Genomic DNA, 21653 nt, shown 5'->3' with positions numbered 1-21653 from the left:
TTATCACTAGAGGGGTCACCGGTGGGAGGAGGGAGGAAGGAGGTCCCGATTCCCCTATATAGATCTTTATATCACTAGAGAGGTCACCGGCAGGAGGAAGGAGGTCCCGATTCCCCTATATAGATCTTTATATCACTAGAGGGGTTACCGGCAGCAGGAAGAAGGTCCCGACTCCTCCATATAGATCTTTATATCACTAGAGGGGTCACCAGCAGGAGGAAGGAGGTCCCGATTCCTCTATATAGATCTTTATATCACAAGGGGGGTCACCGGCATGAGGAAGGAGATTATGATTCCCCTATAAAGATCTATATATCACAAAGGGGGTCACCGGCATGAGGAAGGAGATTATGATTCCCCTATATAGATCTTTATATCACTAGAGGGGTCACCGGCAGGAGGAAGGAGGTCCTGATTCCTCTATAAAGATCTTTATATCACTAGAGGGGTCACCGGCAGGAGGAAGGAGGTCCTGATTCCTCTATAAAGATCTTTATATCACTAGAGGGGTCACCGGCAGGAGGAAGGAGGTCCCGATCCCTCTATATAGATCTTTATATCACTAGAGGTGTCACTGACATGAGGAAGGAGGTCCCGATTCCCCTATGAAGATCTATATATCACTAGAGGGGTCACCGGCAGGAGGAAGGAGGTCCCTATTCCTCTGTATAGATATTTTTATCACTAGAGGGGCCACCGGTGGGAGGAAGGAGGTCTCGATTTCCCTATATAGATCTTTATATCACTAGAGGGGTCACTGGTGAGAGGAAGGAGGTCCTGATTCCCCTATATAGATCTTTATATCACTAGAGGGGTCACCGGCAGGAGGAAGGGGGGTCCTGAATCCTCTATATAGATCTTTATATCAATAGAGGGGTCACCGGCAGGAGGAAGGAGGTCCTGATTCCTTCTATATAGATCTTTATATCACTAGAGGGGTCCTTATTCCCCTATATACAGTAGATCTTTAGTTGGACCTCATTTAGAATACTGTGTCCAGTTTTGGAGACCTTATAAAAAGATATTGATAAGATAGAACGAGTCCAGAGACGGGGAACAAAAATGGTGAAAGGTCTGGGGGGGATAGAACATATCAGGAGAGACTTCAGGAACGTAACATGTCCAGTCTGGAGGAGAAAAGGGAAAGGGGAGACATGACTGAAACCTTTACACTAAGGGGGTAAATACGGTTCAGGAGGGCAGGATTTTCAACATGAAACCAAAATGAAGAACACGAGGAAATGGCCTCCAACTAACTGGAGGAAAGTTCACAACCAATCTCAGAAAGTAATATTTTACTGACAGAGTAGTTGATGCTTGGAGTAAACTTCCAGCAGAGGTAGTGAGCCAGTCAACAGCAAATAGTTTCAAAGATGCTTGGGACAAACATAGATCTATACTAAAAAACAACTACCTCCCCAAAAACATATAGGGAATATAGGTCAAATGCACTTTAATATCAACCTGAAATCCAACCAGCTCTCCTCTGCAAGTACCTTATTGGCTCCTTCTCCCATTCCCCATCAGAAATCCATGTCCCTGAGGAAGTTACGATTCATGATGTACCATGAAGGAAGGAAGTGTGGTGACATCATTTCTGGTCAGACGGTGGCTGCCATCTTGGTACACCTGTCCCTGTGTATGTTATTACCAATGCTTGTATGGGTCTGCTGGCCCAATTTTGAGTATTCTATACTCGGTTTTTATACATTTAATATGGACATATTAAAGGACACTATGAGATGTCCTTTGATTTTTTTTGAACATGGATTTCTGATGAGGAATTGGAGAAGGAGCCAGTAAAGTACTTACAGAGGAGAGCTGGTTGGATTTCGGGTTGATATTAAAGCACATTTGATGTATATTCCCTATAGGTCAAAATTGGGAGGGGAGCGTGCACGCTAGCAGGCGGAGGATTCTTCCAAGTCACGTGTGGAAAATATTATTATTATTATACAGGATTTATATAGCAGTTTGCTCAGTGCTTTACAATATAATGAGAGACAATACAGCAACAATACAAGAGGGAAAGGAGGGCCCTGCTCCTTGGAGCTTACAATCTAGGAGGGAGGGGCTAGTGGTACAAAAGGTAGTAACTGTGGGGGGTGGACTGGTTGGAAGAGTAGAAGATTCTATTATTAGCTGATGGCAGGATAGGCTTCCCTGAAGAGATAGGTTTTCATAGATCGTCTAAAAGTGATCAGAGTAGGCGATAGTCTGATAAATTGGGGTAGAGAGTTCCAGAGGATGGGGGAAGCTCTGGATAAGTCCTGGAGATGAGCATGGGAGGAGGAGACAAGGGAGCTAGAGAGTAGGAGGTCTTGCGAGGAGTGGAGAGTATGGTTTTGGTGATATTTGGAGACAAGATTGGTGATGTAATTTGGGGCAGAGTTATAAATGGCTTTATACTGTACGTTATTGTTAATGTTTTGAATTGTATCCATTGGGCAATGGGAAGCCAGTGGAGGGATTGGCAGATACGGAACGGTTAGTAAGGTGGATGAGCAGCATTCATGATAGGCTGAAGAGGGGATAGCCTGCGATGAGGTAGGTCATTGAGGAGGGAGTTACAATAGTCAAGGCGAGATATAACAAGGGAGTGAATAAGTTGCTTAGTGGTTTCCGAGGTTAGGAACGGGCGTATCTTGGAGATGTTGTGGAGATGAAGTCTACATGATTAGGACAGTGATTGGATTTGGGGCTGAAAGGAAAGATGGGAGTTTATGATTACATCTAGCACCCTGGCATGAATGGAGGGACTGATGGTTGTATTATTGGTCTTGATGGAGAAGTCAGGGGAGGGGGCACGGACTGGGGAAATACTAAGAGCTCAGTTTTGGAAAGATTGAATTTGAGGAAGTGGAGTGACATCCATGCAGATATATGTCACTTAGTAGGATAGTAATGCAAGAGGAGACTGAAGGGGTGAGGTGAGGAGGAGACTGAAGGGGTGAGGTGAGGAGTAGAAAGATAGATTTGTGTGCGATCAGCATAGAGATGGTACTTAAACCCATGGGAGTTTATCAAGTGACCAAGGGAGAAGAGAAGGGGTCCAAGGACAGAACCTTGAAGGACCACTACAGAAAGATGGAATGAAGAGGAGAAGGTAGCGTTATAGGTAACGCTGAAGGAGCACTGCAATAGGTAGGAGGAGAACCAGGAGAGAGCGGAGTCTCTGAGGCCAAGAGAGTGGAGTTTTCTGAAGAGGAGGGGATGGTCAACCATATCAAAAGCCGCAGAGAAGTCAAGTAGTAAGAGTATGGAGTAGTGGTCATTGGTTGGGATGAGTATGGAGTAGTGGTCATTAGTTGGGATGAGTATGGAGTAGTGGCCATTGGTTGGGATGAGTACGGAGTAGTGGCCATTGGTTGGGATGAGTACGGAGTAGTGGTCATTGGTTGGGATTAGTACGGAGTAGTGGCCATTGGTTTTAGCAGTTAGTAAATAATTAGTGAGTTTTAGTAGGGCAGTTTCAGTGGAGTGTAGTGAGCGAAAGCCAGACTGTAAAGGGTCAAGAAGGTTGTTGTCGGTGAGGTGGGAGCTCAGGCCATTGTAGACTAAGAGGAGTTTAGAAGTAAATGGCAGCAGGGAGATGGGTCTGAAGTAGTTCAGGTTTGTGGGGTCCAGGGAGGGCTTTTTAAGTATGGGAGTGATGTGTGCATGCTTTAGAGGGGTGGGGAAGGCACCAGTAGAGAGGGAGAGATTGATGATGTGAGTGAGGGAGCATAGGATGGAGGAGGAGGGTGACCGTAGTTGTTGTGAGGAGACAGGATCCAGGGGGCAGGTAGTGAGACGGGCTTCTGAGAAAACCTTAGTGACCTCTTCAGTAGTAGCGAGGTCAGAAGAGGAAAGTGTTGAGGGAGGTTTAGTATAAGGTATGCTAAGTGGGATGGATGTCTGTGCAGTGGAGATGCCCCTACGAATTGCATCAATCTTGTTTTTTAAATGATTTACAATCTCGTGAGCAGTGAATAAGGTACTGGGTGGAGGTGGAGGTACTGGGTTGAGGTGGAGAAAGTAGAGAGTTAAAAGTAGGGAAGAGACGACAAGGACTGGATGACAAGATATTAATAAGAATGACAAAGTCGTCTTGTTTGGCAGCATGGAGGGAGGAATTGTATGTGAAGAAAGCAGATTTATATCGGGTGAATGCTTGTTGAGATTTGGTTGTACGCCACAATCGCTCCAGCGCACGACTATGTCATTTAAGATTTCTGGTGGTGCTGATATGAAGATTTTTCTGCATTACAGATCTTGATTTGTACTGCATTTACAGACATTTATTCACAGACTGTCACTGTGTTGAGGGCTCAGCCGGGTGTGTGTTTAATGGAATTTTATTATCTTTATATTTTTTGTGCATTGTTATATATATTATTATTTATGCCTTGATATATATTACTCAGACTATCTATTTGCACATTTGTTGAAGTTGCACTCACTGATTTGTTCACATTTGGTGTTGCCTAGCAGGACATCCATTCTCTCTGGATCTTTTCCTTCCCTTGTGTTTGGTGATTCTCTAGGTATGCACTTCTATCACCTTAGTTAGGGGCTCTGTCAGGTGTTTACTTTATGGTTAGCTTTAGTGAGTAGCGCAGCACTATTTATCTCTCCATTTATTTTGTAGTGTTGTAGGAACGCAGTTTGGTGTTTGCAGACACTCTTAGTTCATCATATTAGGTTTGGCAGCACAAGAGGATTTTTTATTTATTTAACCCCTTCATTACACTCACCTCTCCAGTCAGCAGGCTGAGGATCTCCAGGGTGAGCTTCAATATCGTCTCATTCCAGGGAAATTCCTTCCTTACAATCTTCCTGAAAGTCTGCTGATGGTCCATCATGAGGTCCTTGTAGAGATCCTTGTGTCCTTCTAAATACTCCCACTCCTCCATGGAGAAATAGACAGTGACACCCTGACACCTTATAGGAACCTGACACACACAATGATACAGTCATCATCCAGACACATCCCTTGTCTGTTACTGGAGAATGTCCCAGAATTCCCAGCACCGCTCACCTCTCCTGTCAGCAGCTCCATTATCTTCTTGGTGACTTCTAGAATCTTCTGCATGTTGTGTCTCTCAGGGTTTAGGGAGTCACATGGAGGCACTGTGATGGTCATATGATCACCTGACTTCAGAAGAGGAAATCTCTGTATTGAGGAACCAATAAGAATATCATGTTAGAATCCCAGAATCCTCCTCACCTCTCCAGTCAGGTCTCTGTATTATTAATAGAGATAAGAGTGATGTCATGTGACCTCCCAGAATACTCCTCACCTCTCCGGTCAGGTCTGTGTTTTATTAATAGAGATAAGAGTGATGTCATGTGACCTCCCAGAATCCTCCTCACCTCTCCGGTCAGGTCTGCATTTTATTAATAGAGATAATAGTGATGTCATGTGACCTCCCAGAATCCTCCTCACCTCTCCGGTCAGCAGGTAGATGATCTCCAGGGTGAGGTTTAGTATCTTCTCAGTCATGTGACTCCGGTCCTCCTCCATCCTCATTGGTGCCATCATGTGATCTATACAGGTCTCCTTGTAGACGGATAACTTTGGGAAATGAAAGTAAGAATGATTTGGATGGTATTGGTCACACAATAATAGGATGTGGATGTGAGGGGGGAATAGGAGGGTTGCTGGACATTGAAGAACTACTCCCCCAAGGGAAGACATTAGTCAGGACTGTTTAGTATTTGCTACATCTTGGATGTCCCGGAACCCGCTTGACCTACCGTATCAGAAATCCCCTTTTCTCTGTTGGGTTTATTTGGTCTCTGAACTGGGTTTGATGAGTTTTAGATCTTCAAACAAGAAATGATAAATAACTCCTGAGAGACCCCTCAGCTCCTCTACTTCCCTCAGACCCCTCAGTATTTCCCTCCCTCTGACACCAATGATGGAACATATTCTTCATGGCCGGCTGGGGAATGTTTCCTTCCTCCTGAGCAGCAATGTAAGGGGCTCTATGCTCCATACTCCTGACCCCGGCACTCCATCATTGTGTTGGCTGCATAGTGTAATGATTGCCCATTGGCTGCCTGTGTAGTGTCATCATTGCCCTTTGTAGGCCATGTATGGTCAGGATGGTCCTTGTCTTGTCTATTTATTGTCAGTGCTGTTTGTTTAGAGGACCATATTACTAGAATTTATCTCCACAATGAGGAGAATGTTCCGGCCCCGGAAGTGGGGGAATGTTCTGCCCCTGAAAGGGTTAATCTGGGTTCCCACACTATATATGTGTGTATCATCATCTGCTGGAGATAAAAGACGTCACAGTGACTATGGAGGAAGAGGACAGACATGACTATGGAGGAAGAGGACGGACATGACTATGGAGGAAGAGGAAGGCCATAACGGGTGGGTTACTGGGTGTAAATAGAACATAACATCTTCTGATGACCTCCCATCCTATGCCCTTCTGACCCCTGTACACTGCCCAACTATTCTTTTACGCTCTTCTGTTCACCTCCCATCCTGTGCCCTGCTGACCCCTGTACACTGCCCAACTGATTCCATTACACTCTTCTGCTGACCTCCCATCCTGTGCCTTGCTGACCCATGAACACTGCCCTACTGATTCCTTTACACTCCTCTGGTTACCTTCCATCCTGTGCCCTGCTGACCCCTGTACACTGCTCAACTGATTCCTTTACACTCTCCTGCTGACCTCCCATCCTGTGCCCTGCTGACCCCTGTACACTGCTCAACTGATTCCTTTACACTCTTCTGCTGACCTCCCATACTGTGCCCTGCTGACCCCTGTACACTGCCCAACTGATTCCTTTACACTCTTCTGCTGACCTCCCATCCTGTGCCCTGCTGACCCCTGTACACTATCCAACCGATTCCTTTACACTCTCCTGCCACCTTCTCATCCTGTGCCCTGCTGACCCCTGTACACTGCCCAACTGATTCCTTTACATTCTTCTGCTGACCTCCCATCCTGAGCTCTGCTGACCCCTGTACACTGCTTTGCAAACTGCTGACCCTATCCTCCACCCCCTGACATTTTATAACTGCACCCCCACATCAGAACGGCTAGATCCGGCCCTGGTTTGTAAGGCTAAAAATACCTTGTTCCATGCGGTGGAACCCCTGTGTGTGTCTGTGTGTGATTTCTATTCTCTATTCCCAGAGCCCTGGATATTCTGCTTTCCCGAGGAAGACATTGAAACATTTTGTGAAGTTGTCCACCTTCTCAGCGAACTCTTCTAGTCTATGGAGGGGACCATACAGATCTACATACAAAGATCCGAACACACAACGATCGAATAACCCCAACAATACCAAATACTCACCAACTCCTAATCCTCTTCTCTTCTACATGACAGCTGGAGGGGGTTATGGGGGCCGAATCAGCCTCTCCCCAGTATAGGGAGGTGAGATGACTACAGGTTTGTGCTAAAGGAACTGAAATCTGCTGACATTTCCTGTTATGGGAATTCCACAATAACAGCCGAGTCCTTATCACTGTCAGCAATGTGTATGTGTAATATCCCTCCCCCTGTTCTACCGGCCAATCACATACCACGAAGGACTATTTCCTCATCATTTCTGTTCTCTACAAACCCCGAGAGAGAAATCTACAACCCAGACACCTTCCCAGCCAGAAATCTTCATCTACAAATACATTTCTACTGAACCAGAGGAGCTTACACTCTAATGTCCCCTCCCTCACAGTCACATCAGTCTCTGTACCAGAGCAGCTTACACACTAATGTCCCCTCCCCCACAGTCACATCAGTCTCTGTACCAGAGGAGCTTACACTCTAATGTCCCTTCCCCCACAGTCACATCAGTCTCTGTACCAGAGGAGCTTACACACTAATGTCCCCTCCCCCACAGTCACATCAGTCTCCGTACCAGAGGAGCTTACACTCTAATGTCCCCTCCCCCACAGTCACATCAGTCTCCGTACCAGAGGAGTTTACACACTAATGTCCCCTCCCCCACAGTCACATCAGTCTCCGTACCAGAGGAGCTTACACTCTAATGTCCCCTCCCCCACAGTCACATCAGTCTCTGTACCAGAGGAGTTTACACACTAATGTCCCCTCCCCCACAGTCACATCAGTCTCTGTACCAGAGGAGCTTACACTCTAATGTTCCCTCCCCCACAGTCACATCAGTCTGTGTACCAGAGGAGCTTACACTCTAATGTCCCCTCCCCCACAGTCACATCAGTCTCTGTACCAGAGGAGCTTACACTCTAATGTCCCCTCCCCCACAGTCACATCAGTCTCTGTACCAGAGGAGCTTACACTCTAATGTCCCCTCCCCCACAGTCACATCAATCTCTGTACCAGAGGAGCTTACACTCTAATGTCCCCTCCCCCAGTCACATCAGTCTCTGTACCAGAGGAGCTTACACTCTAATGTCCCCTCCCCCATAGTCACATCAGTCTCTGTACCAGAGGAGCTTACACTCTAATGTCCCCTCCCCCACAGTCACATCAGTCTCTGTACAGAGGAGCTTACACTCTAATGTCCCCTCCCCCACAGTCACATCTCTGTACCAGAGGAGCTTACACTCTAATGTCCCCTCCCCTAGTCACATCAGTCTCTGTACCAGAGGAGCTTACACTCTAATGTCCCCTCCCCCACAGTCACATCAGTCTCGGTACAGAGGAGCTTACACTCTAATGTCCCCTCCCCCACAGTCACATCAGTCTCTGTACCGGAGGAGCTTACACTCTAATTCCCCCTCCCCCACAGTCACATCAGTCTCTGTACCAGAGGAGATTACACTCTAATGTCCCCTCCCCCAGTCACATCAATCTCTGTACCAGAGGAGATTACACTCTAATGTCCCCTCCCCCAGTCACATCAGTCTCTGTACCAGAGGAGCTTACACTCTAATGTCCCCTCCCCCACAGCCACATCAGTCTCTGTATAGAGGAGCTTACACTCTAATGTCCCCTCCCCCACAGTCACATCAGTCCCTGTACCAGAGGAACTTACACTCTAATGCCCCTCCCCCACAGTCACATCAGTCCCTGTACCAGAGGAACTTACGCTCTAATGCCCCCTCCCCCACAGTCACATCAGTCTCTTTACCAGAGAAGCTTACGCTCTAATGTCCCCTCCCCCACAGTCACATCAGTCTCTGTACCAGAGGAGCTTACACTCTAATGTCCCCTCCCTCACAGTTACATCAGTCTCTTTACCAGAGGAGCTTACACTCTAATGTCCCCTCCCTCACAGTCACATTAGTATCTGTACCAGAGGAGCTTACACTCTAATGTCCCCTCCCCCACAGTCACATTAGTATCTGTACCAGAGAAGCTTACACTCTAATGTCCCCTCCCCCACAAACACTATTATTATACATTTATATAGCTCTGACATACCATAGTGCTGTACAGAGAACACTGAACCAGTCTTGTAGGTAGGTAGGTAGGTGGTCTTTTTCCTTTTCCTTAGGGTCCCCTCTGGATACCAATGGTCACACCTGGACACAGCTAGGAGATCTGGGAAAGTGAAGTCACCTCAGTTGTGATCACAAGCACTTCAGCTATGTTGGTATAACATGGGGGATGTTATAGTGTATCCTCCGGGCAGACTCCACATATCACCTTCACACCATCCAATCACATACATGTACATTATGTTCACCTTTAGTCAGCAATTATTTGTATGACGTCTGCATTACACCCACGTCTCTGCCTTATCTGTCACACCATATCTGGCCCAACCTGACCACGGCTATCATCTGGCCCAATGCCCAGACCACGGCTATCATCTGACCCTACACCCTGACCACGGCTATCATCTGATCCTACACCCTGACCACGGCTATAATATGGACCTACACCCAAGCTGTGGTTACAACTTTTCAGGACTGACAGTAAAGATTATCTGCTTTTTTGTAAAGTTTGCAAAAACACTCATTTCTACCTAGAGCTGGCCTAGACAGTTGTGTTAGTGTGTACAAAGATCATATATATGTGTGTTACACAAGCATCTTGTATCAGTGTGTACAAAATAGATTCAGTTATATTCCATTAATACTTTCAAGTCCCATCTGTCTCTGTACCACAGGAGCTTACACTCTAATGTCCCCTCCCCCACAGTCCCATCAGTCTCTGTACCAGAGGATCTTACACTCTAATGTCCCCTCCCCCACAGTCCCATCAGTCTCTGTACCAGAGGAGCTTACACTCTAATGTCCCCTCCCCCACAGTCCCATCAGTCTCTGTACCAGAGGAGCTTACACTCTAATGTCCCCTCCCCCACACTCCCATCAGTCTCTGTACCAGAGGAGCTTACACTCTAATGTCCCCTCCCCCACAGTCACATCAGTCTCTGTACCAGAGGAGCTTACACTCTAATGTCCCCTCCCCCACAGTCCGATCAGTCTCTGTACCAGAGGATCTTACACTCTAATGTCCCCTCCCCCACACTCCCATCAGTCTCTGTACCAGAGGAGCTTACACTCTAATGTCCCCTCCCCCACAGTCCCATCAGTCTCTGTACCAGAGGATCTTACACTCTAATGTCCCCTCCCCCACAGTCCCATCAGTCTCTGTACCAGAGGAGCTTACACTCTGCACCAGAGAGGTTGTGGTGCAGTTGCTCTCTATCTCCAGACCCTAGGGGGTTTGGAGATGGAGAAACATGGCCAATTCTGGGATAGACAATATGGGAAATATATGCGAGCGCACCTACAAAGAAAGTATAGCAGCTGTACACCAGGTAACCATAAAACCTCTAAAACAATGTAAAACAAAAGTGCAACGCTGAAAAAAAGACACTATAAATATAAATCATTAAATAAACAGTTCATATGGTGATTTCAAGTGACATCAGGTGCTTTCATATAATCGTATCCTTCTGGTGGTAAGGTGCTGTGAGATAAGGTGCAGAAAGAATGCACACTCACCAGAACGCACAATTTAATGAGCGTTTGTAAATATATGTTTCTCCTGAGGTCATCTGCTGGTCAGGGTGATGTCTGGAATCCAATATCCTCCCTTCAGTGGTCCTGGATGTTTATCAAGGTGGTCCAGTATACCCCTCAGGTAGTAGCCTATGGACTGCTCTGTAGTGGTAGGGAAAGCTCCTTCTCCAGTGGTCAGGTGGATGGCTGTGGATTGATACTCCCCAAGGGAGTCAAAGCAGAGACATCTCCATAGTGTAGTAAGTATATACTTTATTAGGGCAAAACGAGGATATATAGAATAAAATTCAGTAGATGTACAAGCGATTACATGGACTAACCGTCCAGTGTTAAAGATGGCCGCCGGAGCTCCATGATGCTCCGGCGGCGTGACGTCACGGCATTGCTGGCTCCTCCTACGCGTTTCGTGCGCACGCACGCCATCTGGGGGGATTTGCCAATAACGCCGAGCCGTGTGACACCAATTTATATGCTAGGTGCATGCGCATTAGGGAGGCGCCATATTGTAGAAGCCTAATTCATGGACGTCCGTGCAATCGTACGGGCGCCATTTTCTGTTGGTTGTTTCTAAATCCAAAATAACATTGCAGCTGCGATGTATCTATTACACTGGCAGTAGTTAATTATTTTGTATATAGACGTGGACAACTGCCATCCATTGTCCCTATATACTATATTTCACCTATCAAGGCTGCTCAACATGCATTCTTATTATAATAATTAGAAATAGTTTGCAAAATTGAAAAAAATGGACATTGAAACACCTTGTCAATCAACCAGTAAACCTGGTATTCATTTGAAGAAAATGCCAATTAATTTCAAATAGAAAATATAGCACTAGCATATAAATAGTCTATATTTACAATAAAAATCCATTGCATCATGACATGATAAAATTAGATTATAATCAAAATATTCATAACAAAGTTACAATCAAGGTAATACAAATTATTGTTGTTGTTCCTAAATGATAACCATAACTAATTTTATTATATATAAAATAGTATTAAAATAGTAATAAAATATATCTACTTAAAATATATATATAAAAATTATTTTATTTTATTAAAACTTAATATAAAACCCACATGTAATCACATCATGATTCTAAAGAGCACATCTGATATTTTAAATATTTTAAAAGGTATCAGACCATATTTTATCTTATTCTATTCTGTTAGAACCCCAAATAAAACATAAATCCGAGAGATATTAACAATTATTAAGGAAGCAATTCAAGTCTATATCTATATTGTGGCTTTTGGGTGCAGGGTCCGGAGCTCATGTATCCAACGTGTTTCAAGTTGTGAAACAACCCGCAGTTTATTGACCCCCCTCCAATGTGGTTGTACCGCATCTATTCCAACAAATTGTAAGGACGAAGGGTCTTTATTATGTTTCTGTTTGAAATGATAGGACAAGGAATGATCCTTATAACACTTTTTAATGTTATTGACGTGTTCTCTCAGTCTGTCACGTAAACGTCTAGTTGTACGTCCCACGTACTGGAGTTTACACGAACATTCAAGGATGTAAACTACGTTCTTACTGTAACACGTAATGCATTTATCAATATTGTATGTTCTACCCGTAGTACATGAAATAAAAGAATATAGTTTATGTTTTCTTATGTTATTGGTTGTGCATATGACGCACTTATTACAAGGATAAAATCCTTTTAGATTTGATGCAAAAGAAATTTTCTCGGGGATTTATGACATTCGGTGCTAATCGATGTCGCAGGGCCACAGCTTTTTTATATCTAATTTCTGGCTTATCTGGTAGAATTTTAAAAAGAATAGGATCCGTCATCAGAACATTCCAATTTTTATTAATTATACGTTTAATAGCTCTATGCTGTATGGAATATGTGGTTATGAAAGGACAAGTCAAGGATTTATTTGGCGTTCCTTTGTTCTCTAGTAGCATACTTCTGTCTGTATTTGCTACTTGCTGAATTGTGTTATCCAGATTTTGTTGGGAGTATCCTTTTTCCAGGAATTTTGTCTTAAGAATCTTAGCTTGTGTGTGATATGTGTTGAGTTCTGTGCAGTTCCTGCGAATTCTTAAAAATTGGCCTTTCGGGATATTTGCCAACCATGTGGGATGGTGGCAACTTTCAAGCGGAATGAAACTGTTCCTGTCAGTTTTTTTAAAAAAGGACTCAGTTACAATCATGCCATTAACATTCGATAGTGTCAGGTCAAGGAAATGTATTTCTTTAGTACTATAAGAATAACTAAATTCAATATTAAGTTTATTGTCATTGAGTGTGGTAAAAACATTTCATAAAGATTCCTCCTCCCCATTCCATAATAAAAACACATCGTCTATAAATCTTTTGTAAAATATTAACTCTGGCCAGTCTCTGGCATAAATTAAAAACTCCTCCCAGTAGGCCATAAAAAGATTTGCTAAACTGGGGGCAAATTTTGCCCCCATAGCTATGCCTTTGGTTTGGAGAAAGTAGTTGCGGTCAAACCAAAAATAGGTATTCTGCATAGCGAACTGTAATAGTGATAGAATATACTCCATATGTGAGGGGGACAAAGTACTATGAGTGTCCAGGAAATATTTGGTAGCTTCCATCCCATCAGCATGTGCGATGTTACTATATAGGGAAGTGACATCCGCTGTTACTAGAAAAGTCTGAGGTGAAATCCTAATATCTTTCATATCATTAAGAATATGTTTTGTGTCTTTTAGAAAGGAAGGGGTTTGTGTTACTAGCGGCTGCAGGAAATAGTCTATATATTCTCCTGCTTTTGAGAATAATGATCCTATTCCACTGATGATAGGTCGTCCTGGTGGTTTCACCGGATTCTTGTGTACTTTCGGAAGTATATAGAACACAGGAAGTTTCGGAGCTGAAGGACATAAAAAATCCTTCTCTTTTTTATTTATTATGCCATCTTCAAATCCCCTTTTTATGATATTTTTCAAACCCTTTTTAAGAGTTGGTAGGGGATTGTTAGGTAAGCGTATGTAGGTGGTGGTATCGTTGAGGATTTTATATGCTTCCTCAAGATAATCTGATTTTTGAAGTATAACCACCCCTCCTCCTTTGTCCGCTGGTCTAATAACTAAGTCTTTTCTTTCTAAAAGAAGATCGATCGCTTTGGTAGTGTCTGTATTGGGAGTCTGTTTTAATTTGAGCTCATCCAGATCTTTTAATACCAGTTCTCTAAAGATATTAACATGAGACCTGGATTGGGGTGGGGGGTTATAGGTTGAAGCATTTCTTAACGTTGAACAGTTAGCAGTGTTATTATGATTGTAAGTAATAGGATTAGAGTAGAAATACCGTTTTAGGGAAAGCTGTCGTGAAAATCTATGAACATCAATGTAAGTTTGAAATTTATTTAACTTTTTCTTTGGAGCAAATTTCAACCCCTTATCTAGGAGCTGTAGCTCCGGTTGCGTTAATACTGTATTGCTCAAATTGAAAATACCTTGACCTGCTAAGTTTTCCTTCTTTTGCCTGTGTCTGTTGACCCTTTTGCCACCCCTCTTCCCTCTGCGGAACCGCTTCTTTTCCGGATCCTTCCTTCCCCTAAAAAATGCACCTGAGGTGTTCTGTTTGGGCCATGGTTATATGATGTCCTTGGCGGTGTATATTGATGGTTCCTATTATCATAATAATCCCTATTGTATTGTGTAGCTGATGGTTTAGTTTTTGGGTTAGAGGGCATCTGATTATAGTACCTTGAGGATGCTCCTGTTCCTTGCTGGTGGGGATATTGCTTCTTATTAGGGTAGTGTTGCCAATTACCAGACTGATTTTGTTGAGTGTGGTATGGGTGTTCATAAGCAGGATGCCATTGCAAGTTCCGTGAACCTACATTCTGGTCGGCAATTGGTTCAAATCTATTATAAGTTGGAACATTGTACTGACTGGGTTTCCTGTTATTTCTAGGAGACTGGTATTGTTGATATGCAGGTTTGTGTCTATTGTCAGATTGTGCTTTTTTAGGTTTCCCCTTATTATTATCAGTAGGGTTTGTTACTGTTTGGGAAGTATCTTCATCGGATTGCCATTTGAAAACTACATTATCTTGATAGTCCTTAAAGTCTCTAGTATACTTTTTCTTTTTCTTTATTTTTTGTTCTTTTTCTATATTTTCAAGGTATTTCTTTACTTTATCGGATTCTTTTTTATATTCTTCCGTATCTCTATATGGAATCGTGGAGCTCCGGCGGCCATCTTTAACACTGGACGGTTAGTCCATGTAATCGCTTGTACATCTACTGAATTTTATTCTATATATCCTCGTTTTGCCCTAATAAAGTATATACTTACTACACTATGGAGATGTCTCTGCTTTGACTCCCTTGGGGAGTATCAATCCACAGCCATCCACCTGACCACTGGAGAAGGAGCTTTCCCTACCACTACAGAGCAGTCCATAGGCTACTACCTGAGGGGTATACTGGACCACCTTGATAAACAACCAGGACCACTGAAGGGAGGATATTGGATTCCAGACATCACCCTGACCAGCAGATGACCTCAGGAGAAACATATATTTACAAACGCTCATTAAATTGTGCGTTCTGGTGAGTGTGCATTCTTTCTGCACCTTATCTCACAGCACCTTACCACCAGAAGGATACGATTATATGAAAGCACCTGATGTCACTTGAAATCACCATATGAACTGTTTATTTAATGATTTATATTTATAGTGTCTTTTTTTCAGCGTTGCACTTTTGTTTTACATTGTTTTAGAGGTTTTATGGTTACCTGGTGTACAGCTGCTATACTTTCTTTGTAGGTGCGCTCGCATATATTTCCCATATTGTCTATCCCAGAATTGGCCATGTTTCTCTATCTCCAGACTCCCTAGGGTCTGGAGATAGAGAGCAACTGCACCACAACCTCTCTGGTGCAGAGTGTAAGCTCCTCTGGTACAGAGACTGATGGGACTGTGGGGGAGGGGACATTAGAGTGTAAGATCCTCTGGTACAGAGACTGATGTGACTGTGGGGGAGGGGACATTAGAGTGTAAGCTTCTCTGGTACAGAGACTGATGTGACTGTGGGGGAGGGGACATTAGAGTGTAAGCTCCTGTGGTACAGAGACAGATGGGACTTGAAAGTATTAATGGAATATAACTGAATCTATTTTGTACACACTGATACAAGATGCTTGTGTAACACACATATATATGATCTTTGTACACACTAACACAACTGTCTAGGCCAGCTCTAGGTAGAAATGAGTGTTTTTGCAAACTTTACAAAAAAGCAGATAATCTTTACTGTCAGTCCTGAAAAGTTGTAACCACAGCTTGGGTGTAGGATCAGATTATGGCCGTGGTCAGGGCGTAGGATCAGATTATGGCCGTGGTCTGGGCATTGGGCCAGATGATAGCCGTGGTCAGGGCGTAGGGTCAGATGATAGCCGTGGTCAGGACGTAGGGTCAGATGATAGCCGTGGTCAGGGCGTTGGGCCAGATATGGTGTGACAGATAAGGCAGAGACGTGGGTGTAATGCAGACGTCATACAAATAATTGCTGAGTAAAGGTGAACATAATGTACTGTATGTGATTGGATGGTGTGAAGGTGATATGTGGAGTCTGCCCGGAGGATACACTATAACATCCCCCATGTTATACCAACATTGCTGAAGTGCTTGTGATCACAACTGAGGTGACTTCACTTTCCCAGATCTCCTAGCTGTGTCCAGGTGTGACCATTGGTATCCAGAGGGGACCCTAAGGAAAAGGAAAAAGACCACCTACCTACCTACCTACAAGACTGGCTCAGTGTTCTCTGTACAGCACTATGGTATGTCAGAGCTATATAAATGTATAATAGTGTTTGTGGGGGAGGGGACATTAGAGTGTAAGCTCCTCTATACAGAGACTGATGTGGCTGTGGGGGAGGGGACATTAGAGTATAAGCTCCTCTGGAACAGAGACTGATGTGACTGTGGGGGGAGGGGACATTAGAGTGTAAATTTTTTGTTTATTAAAATCTTGCAAACAAAAAACATCATAAAAATCATATTTACATATATACAGAATAAAAATATGTATTTTTAAACAAAACCAGCTTACTTCAGCAAAATAACAAATCCTGACCGTCACCTAAACACCCCCTCAGGCTAAGAAACGATTAAACATTCACCCCACACATTGATCCCACACATTCACCCCACACATTGATCCCACACATTCATCCCATACATCAATCCCATGCATGCAGCCTTTCTTCAAAAATCTGATGTTACAAAATCTAGGGGACGTGAAAGGACAGAAAGAGAAGCCACGCCCCCAGAGACTGACAGACAGCAGCTACAGGGACCTGACATTCCTCCACGCCTTTGTCCAGGCTCCCGGCCGCCACCTGTCCTTCTCAAGACCCCGAATCTTCCCAACCTCACCCAGAATGTTGTTCACCACCACCTCGACAGGAAGGACTTTTTTGCGAATGGAAACCTGACACCGTGCATTCCACGTGTGGTAACGGACTACTAAGCTAACTAGAAAAAGTGTCTCAAAATCAAAATCCCGGTGAGTCTGAAAGGCACCGTAAGACCACTCCGCGTAACTCAAGCGGGAAAGGAAAGGGATCCCCAGAGCCCCACCCACCCGCTTGTAGACTTCTATATTGAAGGGGCACTGAAGCAAGAAATGGTCCATCGTCTCCTCCACCCCACCGCACTCCACTCTTGGACAACCACGGTTCTCCGCAGAGCGATGCTTCAGGTTGCCCTTCACATAGAGTCTGCCATGGAACGAGAGCCAGGCCAAATCCCGAAACTTTAAAGGGATTCTCTCCAGATTCATCAAACGCAGACCCTCCCTCATAACCGGGCCTGGGCAATCCCTCAAGGCCAATGGCTCGCTAAAGGCAGATTCAACAACCCTCCTCTCCAGGGCCTTCCTAGGAAGAGATTTAATTTCCTCCGCCGTCACTCGCCATTGCCGAAGCATTTTCAGACACGGGGCAACATAAGCCGGGAGCTTACCATGTTGGACCCTCAGGCTTTTCACTGGCCCACCATTCTCCCAGCTCCGTAGAAAAGGCCTAAACCAGGACTGAAAAATACCAACCCACCCAGGCAGTTCCTCTGCCAGCATGCTACCAAAATTATGTTTCAAAAACATCAGAGAAAAGAAAACCACCGGGTTGACCATACCTAGGCCACCCATCCGCCTGGGAAGGTAGGTTACAGACCTCTTAATGAGGTTCAGTTTGTGCCCCCATAACAGCTGGAAGAAACAACTGTAGATCCTCGCATAGAGAGACACTGGCAAAACACAGACAAAGCTGACATACAGAAATACCGGGATCAGGTAAGTTTTAATCAGGTCAATCCTTTCCCTGTAAGAGAGTTTCCAATCCTTCCAGCTGGCCACCTTGGCATCGGCATCTTGTAGCCTGCTTACCCAATTTGCAAGGCCGTAATCACCGGGACCAAATCTGATGCCTAATACTTTAATTTCCTGCTGGGGCTCTGGGAAGGCGTCCGGAAGGGTAAAGCCTTCGCCTTCCTCTCCCATCCAGAAAACCTCACTCTTATCCTGATTGATCTTTGAGCCAGATGCCTCAGCATACTGTTCCATCACCGAGACCACCTCCTCTGCCTCCTGCGTCCCGGAGATGAAAACAGACACGTCATCAGCATAGGCCACGACCCTCAGAGGGGGCTCCCCAGGAATGCCCAAAGGAACTCCACACAACGGTCCGCTCTCTAACCTCCGAATGAAGGGATCGATTACAAACGCATATAGCAGAGGACTCAAAGGACACCCCTGACGCACACCTGAGCCAACCTCAAAGGGTCGTCCAATCCAACCATTCACAAGCATGAAGCTTTCAGCCCCTCTGTATAAGGTCTTTAGCCAATCGATAAAGCCCCCCTCCAGGCCATACTTGCCAAGAAGCAGCCATAGGTACTCATGATTGACTCGATCAAAAGCTTTGGCCTGATCCAATGCCAGCAGGAACTTTCCCCAGCCTGCAGCCCTGCACCGCTCCAGGGCCTCCCGGACAGCTAACACCGCTGAAAAAGTGTTTCTTCCCTGAACCGAACAGTGCTGATGGCGAGAAAGTAAATTGCCCGCAACAGACGATAAACGCCAGAAAATAATTTTTGCCAATATCTTCCTATCAACATTGAGAAGGCTAATGGGCCGCCAATTCTCAATTCTCGAGGAATCCTTACCCTTTGACAGAAGAATCACTGCAGATTGTCGCATGGAGGGAGAGAGCGAACCCTCTCTCAGACAGCCATTAAACACCTCCACCAAATATGGGGCCAGAGTCACCTTAAAGTGCTTATAAAACTCGGCTGTCAATCCGTCTGGCCCAGGCGACTTCTTCATGGCAAGCTGATCAATAGCTTTCACCACCTCATCTGCCGTGATGTCCTCTGTCAAACTCACAAGAGAACTGCCATTTCCCAGTCCTGGAGTAGAGTCCAGAAAACCCGACATGCTCGCCCGATCGAGGTCCCTCCTACCCAGGAGGTCAGCATAATATGACCTGGAGGTTTCCAGGATCCCTGACTTGGACTTTGCCAGGGAACCCGTACTGTCAACCAGGCCTACAACTGACTTAACTGCTCTACCTTGTTTGCAGTTCTGGTAAGGGTCGGGCGAGTGATATTTCCCATAATCCCTTTCCAGAACCAAAGAGGCATGCCTGTCATATTGACACTGCCTGAGCAAGAGTTTAACCTCAGAGATCGCTTCTGGATCTCCATTATTCGAGACAAGCCGATCGAGCTTCCTCCGCAGACGCTGGTAGGTGACATACTTATCAAGCTGTTTATTCCTTCCTATGGCCTTGAAAAACCCAACGATCCTTCGTTTTGTAAGCTCCCACCACTCGGACTTACTGCTGCAAACGTCCATGATTGATACCTGTGCCTGAAAAAAATCCTCAAAGGATTGACTCACCTTCTCATCGTCCAGGAGTGCCGAATTCAGCTTCCAGGTACCCCTCCCCTTAGGTGGTGTATCGGGGCCACTCAGAGTCACAGACAGAATACAGTGATCGGAAAACTCTACCGCCTGACACACTGGTGCCGAGAAGGCGGAGTTCCCCTTTAAAAAAAACCTATCTATTCTACTCTGACTGGAACCTCTCTGAAAAGTGAATCCCGTGTCGTCTGGGCAGCAATGAATGTGCACATCAACCAGACCTGCCTCTCTAGCTATTTTGTTTAAAAAAAACCCGTCACAGTCCAGCCTGACTCCGGTCCCTCTCCTGTCCTTAGTCCTAGTGACGGTGTTAAAGTCACCACCGAAGACAACTTGCTGGGCTGTAAAAAGGAAAGGCTTGATCTTCATGAAGAGGCATTTCCTGTCCCATTTTGTCTGGGGCCCATAGATGTTAATCAGGCGCAGGTCCTGCCCCCCCATGGAGACGTCTAAGACCATGCATCTCCCCATTTCTACCTCAATAATCCGCCGACAGGTTACCATGCCGGAAAAAAGTACCGCAACTCCAGTGTGAGGCTCGGCCGCAAGAGACCAGAAGGAGGGGCCGCGCCTCCACTCCTTCTTCGCCATATGAACATCCCCCAAACTGGACAACCTGGTCTCTTGCAAAAAGAAAATGTCAGCATCAAACCTGCTGAGCAAAAATAAGGCCATGTTACGAGCGCTTACTGATTTTATGCTGGCGACATTAATGGTCGCCACCTTCAAAGGAGTGGGAACCGCCATCAGGATGATCGAGGTACCCGTTTCTTAGCCTGCTTACCCCCCTCCCTACTTGGAGACCCTACACGCTTCATAGTCCTCTGTGTTTCCTCCTCCATGGAAACCAGAGACTCATCCCCTGAAGATCCCTCATCCTCCACCTCAGATAACACTTCAAATGTGTTTGACACCTCCACCCTCCCAGGGTCAGGTACAGGCACATCCTTCTTCCGCTTCTTCTTCCCAGACTTCCTTTTTGCCTCCAACCACTCCATATCATCATTTGATAAACCGGCCCGCAAAGCCCCCTCCCCTTCCCTTCCACCATCACCAACAACATCATCCACCCCACTCTCTCCACTCACCACAGCAGTCCCCCCAACCTTCACCCCAACACCCCCACCATCATTCACTCCACCCCCCAGCGCCTCACGCGCTCTGACCCTCTGACGCCGGGGAGGGGGGGTCGGTGCAACCATACACATTGGTCCAGTTCCCTCCACAGCCCCCACTACCTCTGGGGAAACTGACACAGGAGGATCAGACACAACATCCACGGACACTGACTCAGGGGGCACAACACAAGGAGATGACACATTAGAGGGACCATCAGACACTGGGACCACAGGGACAGAGACATTGGGGACCCCTGGCACAGCCTCCCTCTCCTGTGCCTCCTCCATGTCTAGACGAAAAAACTCTTCCACCAAAGCTGACTGGTTGTGCATGGCCTCAGGGCACCGGTTGTACGAATGGCCAACCTTATCACACAGATTGCACCTGATGATATTACAATCCTTAGCCAGATGCCCCAGATCCTGACATAGGGAGCACTTCATCTCTGGACATGAGGAGGCGAAGTGACCCCGAGAACCAGATGCCCCAGATCCTGACATAGGGAGCACTTCATCTCTGGACATGAGGAGGCGAAGTGACCCCGAGAACCGCACTTATTGCAGAGCTTGGGCTGTCCAGGGTAGAACACCACAATCCTGTCCTTCCCAATGAAGGCTGAGGAGGGCAGATGCTGGACCACATTCCCACACACATACAACCTCATCTGCACCGACCACCCACCAGTCCATA

General features: G+C 45.5%; 1 protein-coding gene across 1 annotated transcript in view; it reads left to right on the top strand.

Moving 5' to 3' along the window:
* Window positions 1–21653, top strand: part of LOC149461882 (uncharacterized) — a 154411-nt gene that overhangs the window by 26600 nt on the left and 106158 nt on the right. The gene's annotated exons all lie outside the window — the stretch shown is intronic.

Source organism: Staurois parvus, unplaced genomic scaffold (genome assembly GCF_062004578.1).
Source record: "Staurois parvus isolate SC_StPar_1 unplaced genomic scaffold, SC_StPar_1.0 ptg000191l, whole genome shotgun sequence".
Lineage (NCBI taxonomy): Eukaryota > Metazoa > Chordata > Amphibia > Anura > Ranidae > Staurois > Staurois parvus.
Note: the sequence above shows the minus strand (reverse complement) of the source record. Positions and strands in the feature narration are given on the sequence as shown.